The 6643-nt window shown below is 43.8% G+C and overlaps 1 protein-coding gene across 3 annotated transcripts in view; it reads left to right on the forward strand.

Annotated features, from left to right (window-relative positions):
• The window catches only part of LOC117605242 (phosrestin-2), a 117059-nt gene that overhangs the window by 23275 nt on the left and 87141 nt on the right, over positions 1–6643 (forward strand). The window lies entirely within an intron of this gene.

Raw genomic sequence — 6643 nt, forward strand, 5'->3', positions numbered from 1 at the left:
CCATTTACAACCAATTTACGTTATCCTCGAAGTCGTTTAAATAGAAACGTCTTTCGAGCGAAAATCAATTTCTATCGTCGATTGAAACAAAAATGTCGATTATTCATCGTGCTCGTTTCGAGGCGGCACGGTTTTCGCCGGCTCGTCTTTATTCATTCTTTTATCCCCTGCCACCCCAGAAGTCGTTTCGGTGGATAATATCACGATCTTGAATTCGTTCGGCGAGTCATCGCTTAAAATGATAGTAATTGTTCGTTAATTCGAAAGGAAGAATCCATTTCCATCTTGCGTTTCGAAGAGAATGTTGCTTCGTGAAGGAATAAGAAAAGAAAAAAAAATTGGCCAGATGTGGCGGCTTTTAAGCGACACACCTGCTAATTTCTTCAAATACCGCGACTAGTCCTTTTCCAAAGAAAAGAAAGAAAAAATGTCTTGAAACAATTTTCAAAACGATATTCGTACCCAGAGTTTGTAGACTCTCGAGTTCTCTTTAATCCGGGAATGTGTGTTAAAAAGAAAGAAAGGAAAGCAACAATGTTCATAAAGCAGTCTCCGGGGAAAAGTCGTAAATTCTCGGCTATGTATTTTACAAATGATTTACGAAACTCGTATGCAAATGCCGGCCGCGACGTTAAAACGATAAGTTACAAAAATGTTGATACTCGAAATATATCGTCGATTGGTAAATCTGATTCTCGCTTCCACCTTTCTCCTCTCTATCGTCGTTCGATCTATTCTTTCTCACCACCTTTCCTCTTGATCCTCTCTGTTTCACTTTCTATCCCTGCTTTCCCTTTGGTTGCAGCGAGGCGCCCGCGCGCACACGCGAGAACGCGACTGCACATGCAATCGCATCTCGATGACCGTACCTGCCGGTGATTTAACGACTTGTCACCCACTTTATCAATTTACCGCCGCTGGAGACCTCGGCTTTACGCACGTAAACTGGCCATCCAATGTGTACTTATAGTTTCTACCCACCGCGCGCGCTCTATCGGTTTAAGTAATGATTCTGTCTTCGCGTTGACTGCCGAACGGTTGCTACGAACATTACTCACCAATAATCTGAAATTCAAAATTACCGCTAGCGTTCGGCTAATAGTAATCACGTGTACGACGAAAATTTCCATTTGTTTCAACATCCTTCCCACCGATGTATTATAATTTCTCAACTGTCATACGCGATTGAATGAAATCGTAATCTACTTAATTAATTCTCGATACTCGTACCCTTGTATTTCAATCGGAATTTCGAGAAAACAGTTTAGCAGGACACAGGAAATCGCTTTAACGAGGAACCCTGTAAAACAATACTTTCCACGAAGGTGAAGGAAAAAATACGTTACAAGGATGGTATATCTCGAACCAACCACGGGACCGAAAAATGGTCGGGATCGAGAACGAAGATAAGGCCCGGGGACGTTGTGTCCCCCGTGTTTTCGGAGTTTGCGTGGTAATTGTCCGGCCATATGCTCGTTCGAAACTCGCCCACCGAAACGTTCGATGGTCAAGCAAGCTCGAACATCGTCTCGATTATTCCAACCACTTTCTTCTTTTTCTCTTCTTCATTTTAATTACAATATTTAAATTTCTCTACGGCCATGTGTTCGCTCGGCATTTCCGCGTCCTCGAGCTTTTTATCTTGCACGAACACATGCCGTTGCGTCTATTTGGAATCGTGTTGATCGCGTGGGTACCGGCACGCAAATTACGAGAGAAAACTGTTGGCTAAACATTCGGTTATCGTGATCGCGCCACGATAATTCATTACCTTAATACGGCCACATCAGATACAACGTCGTAAGTGGCCGCTCGATCGGACACCCCGTGTGTTTCGATCATTTCTGAAAGTGCCGGTTGAATTATTTTGTCGGTACACGCGAAACACCGTGACCAATGGTGGCCTTCGGTTTCTTCCCAGTGAAATTTCACTGTTAAATCTTAATTTTTCTCTTTTTTTTTTTTTTTTTGCAAATGACTTAATTACTCAAGCTCGCACGAGGGTGAACTCTTTCTTCTCGACTAATAACGTAGAGAGGGAGGGTAACAGGTAGGGTGGCGATAGAGCATCGCGTTGAAACGATCGTGGCTACCGGACGATTTGTCATCGGATGGGTAACGACGGGCAAGCGACAAATCTCGTTCGTCCGGTGTATTGATGAGCATCGATGATGCACGCTACTCGATAATGACAAGTTACCATCGATTATATCGTTTTCCATGGGACACCTGCACGCGCCGTGCGTATCGCCACGAAACGGGTGCGCAATTAAAATATTCGATTTTACGATAAGCTCATCTTGATGTATGGATCTCCTTACTTGGATGTTCCACAATTTATCGCGGTCTTTTATCGTGAATTATAGCGGATCGAGTTACGTTTTCGATCGAGATATACGAGCGAAAGGAGAGTGTTACTTTTCGACTGATTTGAAGACGACAAAATGACAAATGTGACGTTGCATTGCTCAATAACGTAGATTATGTTTCGCCAAATGGCAGCTTTATGCACTTAAGAATTAAAACGATGTCGGTTTTGCAAGGATAATTGCAAGGTAAAGGTACACGAATTTCGTGAGCTCCGGAGCAGTTGCGAGCAATTATTGGCCCGTGTACGGCATTATGGCTCAATTTGCGCGAACGTCCTGAAAATACGAGGAGATTCCCGTTGATTTTTAAAACGCACGCACGCACGCGTTTACGCAAGTAGCTGTTCGCACTGTTGGCACGATTACTCCCGGTGAATTCCTCTTTTTTATTTCTTTTATTTTCACCTTCCAGTCTCGTCCATCCTCGGTTCTGTCACGTCGACTCGACCAACTGGTTTCGCCTTAATCTTCTTCGACGAATCTTCGTGTCGCGCGAAGTCGAAGAAGAAGAAGATCGTTAACGGCGATGGTTCACGAAGTTTGCTTCGTCGTCGAAGCGATACGTTTCGACGTTTCGACGAACGATTACGCCCGGTAAATCGTGGCTAATCGTTTTCTCGCGCCGGCTATCCCTCTAAATCGACCGTTTCTCTTTTTGCCATCGTTACAGCTGTCCAGAAGGAATCCTGGTGTCTCTATCGGGCTCTGTTCTAAACGCGTATAACAGGAGTAACGTCGTTCGAAACGTTTTTCACAGAAATTTACCACGGTCTTGTACGCTCGGCTCGTTACACCAGCGTGTTTAAGAGTGTATCAGAGCAGCAGGATCTAGAAATAATGAAACTTTCCTGCCAATTTGTTAACTGTTTAACGTACCCTCGTAAAATCCCGCATAAATTACGGTTAATCGTCGTCGCTTCGTGCTGATTTTACACTCGAGCTCGCCCCGAGGCTGAGACTCTCAAAGAACTTCATTGGATATTCTTCAATTAATTACGCTAGCCTTGCGTTCTTGCGTACCACTGTGCACGCTTCCCGTGGAATCTACACGGGGTTAGACAAAACGACGGAAAACACTTGTAAAGATGTACGCTTCTTCGTTAACAAATTGTATGTCAGAATATTAGGTGCACGTAACAAATTCTCACAAGAAGGGCACAAGATCTTAGGGAATGTAAGGAATTACAAAATTCGTTACAGAGAATTTCACGTTTAATTCATTTTTCACAAGTTCCATTTAGAAATTTAAACGGATAATTGTCCGGGGTTTGGATGAAATCGGTATCCCGGAAATTGGTCACTTCCGTTCTCCCGGTTCGTGAGTTACAATTGTTCTCCTTTATCTCGATTTCGAGGGAGTCGATTAAGGTGCGCGATTCGAACGGTCATTTTTCTAGAAGACCGCTTAAAATGGACGCAAATGCGTGCTCCTTGGGCGCGCGCATCGGTCAACAGGATGAAAGCAAAGGTGTGGAAGAGAGAAAGGGAAGAAAATAAAAGGTTGAGAGAAGGAGAAGGTGACCGGAAGTGGGAGCAATTAACGATATAAGTGGTTCGCTGGTCTCGGGACTCCGATAAGATCGGCTAACTCGAGTCCTAGCTACTTTTCTTGCGACCATTCGATGGGAAGATAGTAAGCTCGACGAGGCAGGTGCCTTTTGGACACATTATACGCTCTTACTCACCTCGATCCACCTTTTTTTTTTTTCTTCCTCCCTTCCACGGCCGAGTTGGCCCTCGTTGTTCTACCATTTCTTCTGCCACCTTTTTCTCCCAGTTCGCGCGTGCAAGCGGAACGCTTTGTTGCCTCGCATCGCGACGATGTTCGATTCGCGACGACGTCCAACGAAATAACTTTATTTACCGGCATCGATAATCGATAAATTGCCCGACGACCGGTTATTTGCATTTTATTAAATGTCCACCCGTTTAATCGCGTTCCGCTACCATACCCTCTTTGCCTTATGTTTCCAGGCAACGCGTTATTAATATTAAGTAGGTGTCGCCATCGATTCCTGGTAAGACTGCAGGAAACGATTTCAATCCTTAGATAACGGGATAGCAATCGATTGACCTCGCTGATTACCAGATATTATCGTTTCTTTTTCGTGTTACCGATCGATCGGAAGATATGATTTTCATCGAATATCGTGTATGTTGGTGCACACCTTTCCGTCAATTATGACTTCATTATCTGGTCGTGGACGAGGATTGAGCTTCTTGCCTGTGTTTCGCTAAGTTTTTCGTACAACGTAGAAAATCGAGGTTACAAGCTTTGATGTTAATTTTATAAATTTTATTATAAGATTTCCGGACCCCCGAAATCTCAGGGCCGGCCCTGGGGCTCGATTTCGTTTGATCAACGCGAACAGGTAAATTCGTGGGTCGTTGTTGAAGGATCGGGGGAACAGGATGCGGGGGCAGTACTTCTGTTCCGGTGATTCTCTTTTGTCGCCAGTTTCAGGATGCAGAAACCCGGCAAAAGCTCGATTTGACCGTGGGTTAACCACATCCTCTTGTTGGCTCTCTTCTTCTTCTTCTTCTTCTTCTTTGGTTTCCATCGGGCGTACACCTTCGGGAAACGAAGCTGCGTGGGGAAGGTGAACTCGAAGGGAAAAAAAGGAAAGGGGAAAAAAATTGGAACTGTGATTTCCTACCGCTTTCAGCTAATAAGCGTATCCGTTCTCCGGCTGACGGCCTGCAATTATGCATGAAGCGCGAGCGGTCGCGGTTCTTCAAAGATTTTACGAGATATTTAACGCGTTCTGCCCGACACTGTCCCACGGAAGTGACGCTCGTTTCGTTTCGGTGGCAAATGCTTCCGTAGAAAGTGAGAACAGAGAAAAAAGAAGAGCACGATTTAATATTTCACTTTCCTTCTCCCCTCGACTCGCGCAGCGTGTTAAAAAAAATGAATTAGTTGCAACTCACCGTAGACGATTCCACGCTCTGCGATCGTCAATGATATTTTATTGTAAACGTATCTCGTGTTGATTACCCGCAAAGTTAAATCGATATTTCCGCGAAATATATCGCGTTTCCTAAATCATACCGCATATGTTTCTTGCTGTAATTACTGCTACGTGCGATTAGTATACATTTCAACTTCAACTTCAATTATGTACATCTACCCAGCTCGGGTATATCCTTTCACCGGAGGATCGTTAGCGCGTTATCGTGACGAAATCTCAGTTTCTCGATGCGTTTCCTGTCAACCGTACGTCCAAAGCTTCGCGAGCTCCGAAAAAACTTAATAACATAATTACTTGATAGCCGTGACAAGCAAATTATCGTCTGAATATTCATTCAGGGTTCCCGAAAAAATGTATGTTTACACAGAGCGCACGGTTGGCTTCGAATTACGTCAGGAAAAGAGAGAAAAAGGGAGAGGACGGTTGGGGAAAAATCGTTAACACGGTGCCAGTGGCCGACCGCTAATGGGGCCGAAATTAATTTCACGTAATTGGGGATACGAGAGAATGCTGCCGCGTCCTGCTGGCTACCCGTTTTACCCTAATAGGAATAAAATAAGCCCTTGTGCAGCAGTTAGCGCTCGCTCCTACATAATTGCAGCGTCGGCTGACCAACGCCGGAAATAAGCAAACGCGATTAAGGGCCGAGGAGCACGCTGTCACGCTTCTCGGCTTTTACCTTCGATGTAAGGCCCTTGCAAATTACATCGTACGCGTATTCACGTGTCTGTGCCAGCCTGTTGAAATTCGTCCGGTAATCAAGACGAGACTACCGTTTCAACTGCTCTCCTTTTTATCCTTCTTTCCTGAAATTCTTTCACGCGAATCATTCAGGAAATTTTCTTTGGTACTGCTCGAACTTAATTTACTTGTTTCGATCTTTCAAAAAAGAAACTGATACTCGTTCCTTTCGTTTTCCTCCTAACCGTGCTGTGATTTTAATCTATCATCGCCTTTGGTTCGTCGTTTTAACTTCCCGAGGTGAAAAGAAAGCGTTAATTCAAGCATTCAATTTAATTTTATACCTCGTCGTATTTGCAACATAATAATGCAACATAGATATAATGAAATGCGGTGGAAGTCGGGCAACGAAAACATTTCTTGCCACATTGATATTCCCTCTCGATAACTTCTGTTTGCCTTATGAATACTAACGAACTTGTTTTATTCGACGTAAAACAAGGGACTAAGGATAATAATGACAGAGCAGAAGTTAAATTCAGTATAATATATTTTCCATATAATAATTCTCGCTATACAGACATTATTTTACAAAGCATGATTTATACTATGCACTTGTTG

The sequence above is a fragment of the Osmia lignaria genome, chromosome 3 (genome assembly GCF_051020975.1).
Source record: "Osmia lignaria lignaria isolate PbOS001 chromosome 3, iyOsmLign1, whole genome shotgun sequence".
Taxonomy (NCBI): Eukaryota; Metazoa; Arthropoda; class Insecta; order Hymenoptera; family Megachilidae; genus Osmia; species Osmia lignaria.